This window comes from Orcinus orca, chromosome 1 (genome assembly GCF_937001465.1).
Source record: "Orcinus orca chromosome 1, mOrcOrc1.1, whole genome shotgun sequence".
NCBI lineage: Eukaryota > Metazoa > Chordata > Mammalia > Artiodactyla > Delphinidae > Orcinus > Orcinus orca.
The window spans coordinates 175,026,471-175,035,876 of NC_064559.1; the positions used below are offsets into that span (position 1 = coordinate 175,026,471).

A 9,406-nucleotide genomic window follows, 5' to 3' on the forward strand; every position below is an offset into this window, starting at 1 on the left:
TACCCTGAAAATTCTGTCCAACTTGGCCTCCTCAAATTCTCAACTTTGTCTCCTCAACTCAGGGAGAATACTGAACTCTGGGTTCTCCCTCCTTGAACTGTGGCAGGGAATGCACTCCATGAAGTAAGCTGGGGCAATTATAGAACTCACCACATTTGTTTCCTTTCTCTCAAGAATAACTCTCATGTTCTGCCTGTTTTCTAACATCTGAAAATTGTTTCAAATATTTTCTTCAGATTTTTAGAATTTTTTTTTTATGCCAGAGGCTAAATTATGGTTAGAAGCAAAAGTCTATGAGAGGGAACTTTCCTCAACATAATAAAGGCCATATATGACAAGCCCACAGCAAACATCATCCTCAATGGTGAAAAACTGAAATCATTTCCACTAAGATCAGGAACAAGACAAGGTTGCCCACTCTCACCACTCTTATTCAACATAGTTTTGGAAGTTTTAGCCACAGCAATCAGAGAAGAAAAGGAAATAAAAGGAATCCAAATCGGAAAAGAAGAAGTAAAGCTGTCACTGTTTGCAGATGACATGATCCTATACATAGAGAACCCTAAAGATGCCACCAGAAAACTACTAGAGCTAATCAATGAATTTGGTAAGGTGGCAGGATACAAAATTAATGCACAGAAATCTCTGGCATTCCTATATACTAATGATGAAAAATCTGAAAGTGAAATCAAGAAAACACTCCCATTTACCATTGCAACAAAAAGAATAAAATATCTAGGAATAAACCTACCTAAGGAGACAAAAGACCTGTATGCAGAAAATTATAAGACACTGATGAAAGAAATTAAAGATGATACAAATAGATGGAGAGATATACCATGTTCTTGGATTGGAAGAATCAACATTGTGAAAATGACTCTACTACCCAAAGCAATCTATAGATTCAATGCAATCCCTATCAAACTACCACTGGCATTTTTCACAGAACTAGAACAAAAAATTTTGCAATTTGTATGGAAACACAAAAGACCCCGAATAGCCAAAGCAATCTTGAGAACGAAAGAAGGAACTGGAGGAATCAGGCTCCCTGACTTCAGACTATACTACAAAGCTACAGTTATCAAGACGGTATGGTACTGGCACAAAAACAGAAAGATAGATCAATGGAACAGGATAGAAAGCCCAGAGATAAACCCACGCACATATGGTCACCTTATCTTTGACAAAGGAGGCAGAAATGTACAGTGGAGAAAGGACAGCCTATTCAATAAGTGGTGCTGGGAAAACTGGACAGCTACATGTAAAAGTATGAGATTAGATCACTCCCTAACACCATACACAAAAATAAGCTCAAAATGGATTAAAGACCTAAATGTAAGGCCAGACACTATCAAACTCTTAGAGGAAAACATAGGCAGAACACTCTATGACATAAATCACAGCAAGGTCCTTTTTGACCCACCTCCTAGAGAAATGGAAATAAAAACAAAAATAAACAAATGGGACCTAATGAAACTTAAAAGCTTTTGCGCAGCAAAGGAAACCATAAAGAAGACCAAAAGACAACCCTCAGAATGGGAGAAAATATTTGCAAATGAAGTAACTGACAAAGGATTAATCTCCAAAATTTATAAGCAGCTCATGCAGCTTAATAACAGAAAAACAAACAACCCAATCCAAAAATGGGCAGAAGACCTAAATAGACATTTCTCCAAAGAAGATATACAGAGTGCCAACAAACACATGAAAGAATGCTCAACATCACTAATCATTAGAGAAATGCAAATCAAAACTACAATGAGATATCATCTCACACCAGTCAGAATGGCCATCATCAAAAAATCTAGAAACAATAAATGCTGGAGAGGGTGTGGAGAAAAGGGAACCCTCTTACACTGTTGGTGGGAATGTAAATTGATACAGCCACTGTGGAGAACAGTATGGAGGTTCCTTAAAAAGCTACAAATAGAACTACCATATGACCCAGCAATCCCACTACTGGGCATATACCCTGAGAAAACCATAATTCAAAAAGAGTCATGTACCAAAATGTTCATTGCAGCTCTATTTACAATAGCCCAGAGATGGAAACAACCTAAGTGTCCATCATCGGATGAATGGATAAAGAAGATGTGGCACATATATACAATGGAATATTACTCAGCCATAAAAAGAGACGAAATTGAGCTATTTGTAATGAGGTGGATAGACCTAGAGTCTGTCATACAGAGTGAAGTAAGTCAGAAAGAGAGAGACAAATACCGTATGCTAACACATATATATGGAATTAAAAAAAAAAAATGTCATGAAAAACCTAGGGGTGAAACAGGAATAAAGACACAGACTTACTAGAGAATGGACTTGAGGCTATGGGGAGGGGGAAGGCTAAACGGTGACAAAGCGATAAAGAGGCATGGACATATATACACTACCAAACGTAAGGTAGATAGCTCGTGGGAAGCAGCCGCATAGCACAGGGAGATCAGCTCCGTGCTTTGTGACCGCCTGGAGGGGTGGGATAGGGAGGGTGGGAGGGAGGGAGACGCAAGCGGGAAGAGATATGGGAATATATGTATATATATAACTGATTCATTTTGTTGTGAAGCTGAAACTAACATACCATTGTAAAGCAATTATACTCCAATAAAGATGTTAAAAAAAAAAAAAAGTCTATGAGGAGATACTTTGAGCCTATGTAAATGTTCTGTTCTCCAACATATTTTTATATGCTTATTCCATTGATTATTCTTATTTATATCATTTATTGCTAAGGTGGTTGGAAAATAATGATTTCCTGTCTACTACTCTTTCTACGTTGATAAGTTGGCCTGTGTGAATGAGAAATGTTGCCCGCCCTGTCAGTCAACAAAGGGTGCTGCAGCCGTCACAGCAGCCACCCCCAAAGGTGAGCCCTGTGGGAGCTCAGGATGGAGACAGATGGGCTCCCTGCTGCCCGGCCCTCAGCCACTGCAGCCACCCCAGGGGTGCACCCTGAGTGGACTCAGGATGGGAAAGAACAGGATACTGGCTCTAGAGAGCTAAGATGAATATCAGAGGAATGATTTCAGTGAGCCCAGACTCTTGCATCTTCCCATACATAGAAAAGCGCTAAATTCATTTACTTGAGATATCTGGTTTTCTTCAATTAACGGTGATCTTTGATGTTTTCACCACCTGGTCGTTGTTGCAAAAACTCCTATATATCCCGGCTCCTCCCTTACCTCTTTGGAGTAGTCCCTCAGAGCTATCTGAGAGGCTGCCTCCCAGGGTTGAGGTCCTTAGAAAAACCACCAAATAAAACATAATTCTCAACTTTTAGGTTGTGCATTTTTTTTCAGTCGACACCTGTTACCATGAAAAATAGCTTTCCCTTTTCCCTCTTTCACTTGTGTATTTAGGTATTTAGTTACTGTGGTGGACAGACTCTGAGATGGGCTCCATGATCCTTGCCTCTTATATGATCCCTTCCCTTTGAATGTGCGTGTAGACCTGTAACTTGCTACTAACCAACAGAATACGGCAAAGGTTATCTGTATGTGATTGCATTACCTAAGATTGTAACTGTCTTACTTGGAGAGTATCTTTCCTTTGCTGACTTGAAAGAAACAAGCTGCCATGTTGTGAGCTGCCATATGGAGAGGAACACCTGGCAAAGAGCTGAGGTGGCCTCCTGTTGACAGCCAGCCAGAAACAGAGGCCCTCAGTCTAGCAGCCTGCAAGGAACTGAATGCTGCCAACAATCACACGAGCTTGGAAGTGAGTCCCTATCCAGTCAAGCCTCAGGTGAGATGGCAGCCCTGGTAAACAAGCTAATTATAACTTTGTGAGACCCTGAAACAGAGGATCCAACTAAACCATGCGCTGGTTCCTGATTCTCTGGGACTATGAGATAATAAATGTGTGCTGTTTTAAGTTACTAAATTCATGACACTATTGTTACATAGCAACAGATAGCGAATATAGTCACTTAGTTATTCACATCTTTTAGTGTCAGGACTGAAAGGACTCATGGATCTTTTTCCTAATTAATTTTTTAAACTAGAATATACATTAAAATTAAGTATATAAATGAATTACACTTAGAACTAGATCTTCAAATTACTGCTGCACAAGATAATCAGTCAAGATTTTTAGGAAGAATTAAGCCTACTCTCTTTCATTACTCTCTATAGAAATAAATTAAAGAGTTTTTTATACCATTCATAATGAAGTGAAAACTTTTTTTAAAAATTGTCATATTTATATCTTTTAACTTTATAGTTTGTGCTATATATAATTTACACAAAAATAAATATACCTATATTTGGAATACACTTAAAATATCTTTCTGATGGAGTATATAATCAAACAGTTTGGAATATACTGTCCTCTGTGTATAACTTTTTTGCCCTATTATCAAAGGTACCTTTTTTTTTTAACCCAAAATCCTTCAGGTTTTTTACTCTGTTTAGGACAGTAGTTCTCATCCCTAGCTGCACATTAGAATCACCTGGGACTTTTTAGAACTTAAGAAGCCGGTGCCCTACCCCAAAACAATTTAATCAGCGTCTCTGGGGGTTAGGCATAGTATTGTTTTATTTATTTTGAATTATTATTTTTAAAGACCCAAACTCCCCAGTGGCTTTCGGGGGAAGGGTTTTTATTTTTTATTTTATTTACTTATTTATTAAATTTATTTATTTTTTGGCTGCATTGGGTCTTTGTTGCTGCGAGCGGGCTTTCTCTAGTTGTGGTGAGCGGGGGCTACTCTGTTGTGGTGTGCGGGCTTCTCATTGTGGTGGCTTCTCTTGTTGCAGAGCACAGGCTCTAGAGTGCAGGCTCAGTAGCTGTGGCGCGCAAGCTTAGTTGCTCCGCAGCATGTGGGATCTTCCCGGACCAGGAATCGAACCCATGTTCCCTACATTGGCAGGTGGATTCTTAACCACTGCACCACCAGGGAAGTCCCAGGCATGGTATCATTTTAGAAACTCCTCAGGTTATTCTAATGAGCAGCCAAGGTTGCGAACTACTGCTTTTGAGATAAGCAACTGTCTTTGAAAAGTGCTTTGTGAAAAAAGACCCAGTTGGAAAAACATCCTGTTTGAGGTGTGATTCTCTGGCTAAACCCAACTCCCTGGAAGCCCTGAAACTGACCCCTAGAGGAAATGTAATCCAGATCACAAAATGTTCAGCCAGCATTCATCTCTTTTCTTAACCAAAATAAATCCATGAGTATTAGATAAAGGTCAAAACCAATGCATGTTTTAGATGGAGAGTAGTCCTCAACCAAGATTCAAGAAGCTTTAAGTTTTGAGGGAAGTAAAGACACTGGTGGACTGTGAATTTTGAGTTCAGTTCTATTCTCATGTGTAAATAGGCTATTCACCTGTTCTTTTATTCTCTATTAATTTGCTTGCCAAATTAGTATATGCAATGACTGCAGAATAATTGAGCACTTCTGGACTGGGCACCAAAATGAAGTAGTAGGTACTTCCTATAACTTGCTGACACACCTTTTCTTCCATATCCCTCTCCCTGAAGGAACCACTGAGATGTTTTCTATCTCCTCTGCATTTCAAGGTTATATATTTCTTTGGCTAATATGAGAAATTCCATCTTGTCTCTGTCTCTGGTAATTCTACAATAAATTTTCTGTTGAAACCTAAAAGCAAGCTTTTTTATCAAAACGCTTTTCTTCGCTACTCCTCATTTCCAGCTCAAATTTTTATTTCTCAGGAGAAATGAAAAAGAGAAAAACAAACAATAGTGAGCTTCTGGTTAATAAATTCAGGCTATGTGAAATAGATTGCTTAATTGGAAAGTCTCCATTCTCTAGTCTTTAACATAACCATGTGAGGAGAACAGTGACATTATCCAAACCATGTACTAACAACTCAGGATCTTTTTTAAAAATGAGGTATGTTCTAACAGTAGCAGTTAGTTCCCTCTGATTCCAAGATTGTGGTGTCTAAATACCATTTCTCATTAAAATGGATCTAGAGGGAATTCCCTGGTGGTCCAGTGGTTAGGACTCTGCTCTTTCACTACTGAGGGCGTGGGTTAGATCCCTGGTCAGGGAACTAAGATCCTGCAAGCTCTGCAGCATGGCCAAAATAAATAAATAAATAAAAATAAAGGATCTAGAGGTCCTTGGATAAGTGGCTGATTCTCAGGCCTGGGACAAGAAATGTCAAGATGAGCCTGAAATATCTTGTTGTGCCCAAAAGCAAGAAAGACTACTGGTGGTACATCAAAATGATACAGGAGCCAACTAGAAAGGGATTCCCACTAGCCAAAAACAGGATAATTTGAGTATTGAAAAGAATAATGACTTCAATGAGTTGAACCAAATCAAATATACAATCTAGGATTTCATAATGATACTAAAATGTACTGTGAAATAAAAGTCATATTTTTATGGCATGACAAGAGAAATTTAAACAAAAAAATCTCTGCACTTCGGCCTCCTCTCTCTCCACACTGTGCATTGTGTACCTGCATTATGCATCACCAAATCTCCCCCAATGACAGAAAGACTTATTCAACCTAAAGAACAAAATTCTCCTACCATAAACAAGACAACTCCTTAAAAGATAGCATTCCTTCTTGATCTCGTAAGGGGTCACATGACCCACCACAATGATGCATAGATCTGGATTATGTAAACTGTCAATAATACATCATCTGCATACAGATGGCCAAAAGGCACATGAAAAGCTCATCATTGCTAATTATTTTCACTTTCTTAACGGTGTCACTTGAAGCACAAAAGTTTTAAATTTTGATGAAGTCCAATTTATCTGTTTTTTATTTTGCCACTTGTGCTTTTGGTGTTGTATCTAAGAAGCCATTACCTAACCCAAAGTCATGAAAATTCGTGCCTATTTTTTCTTTCTTTCTTTCTTTCTTTTTTTTTTTTGGCTGCATGGCTTGCAGGATCTTAGTTCTGTCACCAGGAATTGAACCTGGGCCCCAGCACTGAAAGCACTAAGTCCTAACCACTGGACGGCCAAGGAATTCCCTATGTTTTCTTTTAAAATGTTATAGTTTGGGCTCTCATATTTATGCCTTTGGTCCATTTTGAGCTGACTTTTGTATATGGTGTGAGGGAGAGGTCCACCTTCATTCTTTTGCATGCAGTAAACAGTTGTCCTGCACCATTTGTTGAAAAGACTCTGCTTTTCCCTTTGAATTGTCCTGGCATCTCTGTTGAAAATCAATTGACCATACAACATACTTCAATTAAAAATATAATGCATGGGGCTTCCCTGTTGGCGCAGTGGTTGAGAGTCCGCCTGCCGAGGCAGGGGACGCGGGTTCGTGCCCCGGTCCGGGAGGATCCCACATGCCGTGGAGCGGCTGGGCCCGTGAGCCATGGCCGCTGAGCCTGTGCGACCGGAGCCTGTGCTCCGCAACGGGAGAGGCCACAACAGTGAGAGGCCCGCGTACCGCAAAAAATAAAAAAATAAAAAAATAAAAAATAAATGAAATGCATGGACACTGAGAGGATATGCATCAAAATGTTAAAGGTGGTGGGACTTTCCTGGTGGTCCAGTGGGTAGGACTCCGCACTCCTAATGCAGGGGGCCCGGGTTCAATCCCTGGTCGGGGAACTAGATCCTGCATGTGTGCTGCAACTAAGAGTCTGCATGCTGCAACTAAAGACCCCACATGCCACAACTAAGACCCCGTGCAGCCAAAATAAATAAATAATTTTTTTTTAAGTGCTTGGTGGTTATCTCTGGGGGGTGAGGATTATGGGTGATTGTTATTTTTTACTTTATGCTTTTATGTATTTCTAGTTGTCTGCAGTGAACATATATTGCTTGTAAAATTAGAAAGAAAACAATAGGGACTTCCCTGGTGGCGCAGTGGTTAAGAATCCACCTGCCAATGCAGGGGACACAGGTTCAATCCCTGGTCCGGAAAGATCCCACATGCCACGGAGCAATGAAACTCGTGCATCACAACTACCGAGCCTGTGCTCTAGAGCCCGTGAGCCACAACTACTGAGCCTGCGTGCTGCAACTACTGAAGCCCGTGTGCCTAGAGCCTGTGCTCTGCAACAAGAGAAGCCACCGCAATGAGAAGCCCACGCACCACAACGAAGAGTAGTAGCCCCTGCTCCCCGCAACTAGAGAAAGCCTGCTCACGTCAATGAAGACCCAACGCAGCCAAAAAAAAAAAGAATTGTCATTAAAAAATGAAAAAAAAAGGGCTTCCCTGGTGGCGCAGTGGTTGAGAGTCCGCCTGCTGATGCGGGGGACACGGGTTCGTGCCCCGGTCCAGGAAGATCCCACATGCCGTGGAGCGGCTGGGCCCATGAGCCATGGCCGTTGAGCCTGAGCACCCGGAGCCTGTGCTCCGCAACGGGAGAGGCCACAACAGTGAGAGGTCCGCATAACGCAAAAAAAAAAAAAAAAAAGAAAAAGAAAAAGAAAGAAAATCAATTGACCATAGACGTGAGGGTTTATTGCTGAACTCTCAATTCTATTCATTTATCTATATGTCTATCCTTATGCCAGCTCCACACTGTCTTAGTTACTGTAGCTTTGTAGCAGGTTTTAAAATTGGTAAATGTAAGTCCTCCAACATTGTTTTCTTTTTAAAAATTGGTTTGGCTATTCTGAGTCCCCTGAATTCCATATGAATTTTAGGATCAACTTGTCAGTTTCTACAAAGAAACCAGCTGGGTTTTTTTTAATAGAGATTTCATTTAATCTGAGATCAATTTGGGGAGCATTGCTATCTTAACAGATTGTTTTATGATCCATGAACACACGATGTCTTTCCATTTACTTGGTTCTCCTTCAATTTCTTTCACCATGTTTTGTAGTTTCAGTTACACTCATTTCTTTTGTTAAATTTACTCCTAAGTATTTTATCATTCTTGATGCTATTATAAATGAAATTGTTTTTTTAATTTTGTTCATTTCTAGTGCATGGAAATACAACTGATTTTTGTACATTGATCTTGTATTCAGCAACCTTACCAAATTCAATTATTAGTTCTAATAGTTTTTGTGTATGTATGTGGATTCTGTAGGATTTTCTATACAAGATCATGTCATCTGCAAATAGAAACTGTTTACTTCCTCCTTTCCAACTTGGATGCCTTTTATTTCTTCTTCTTTCTTAACTTCCCTGGTTAAACCTCCCACACAATGTCGAATAGAAATGATGAGAGCAGTCATCCTTGTCTTATTCCCGATCTTAAGAGGAAAGTATTTAGTCTTTCACTATCAATGCTGTAAGCTGTGGGGGTTTTTATACATGCCCTTTATCAGATAGGTGGAGTTCCCTTCTATTCCTAGTTTATTGTGTGTTTTTATCATGAAAAGGTACCTTATGTTTTAAATGGATCATTTTACTTGCTCCGTAGAGAATGGATTGGAATTGAACAAGATCTAAAAGAGGGAGACTGGTTAGGATGCTATTGTGATAATCCAGGTGAGAGATGATGATG

General features: G+C 39.8%; 1 non-coding gene across 1 annotated transcript; it reads left to right on the top strand.

The window, feature by feature from the left end:
- Positions 1-7,480: 7,480 nt before the first annotated feature.
- Positions 7,481-7,553, top strand: TRNAR-CCU (transfer RNA arginine (anticodon CCU)). Its single transcript has one exon. It is a non-coding gene; the product is annotated as a tRNA-Arg (tRNA).
- The last annotated feature ends 1,853 nt before the right edge of the window (positions 7,554-9,406 follow it).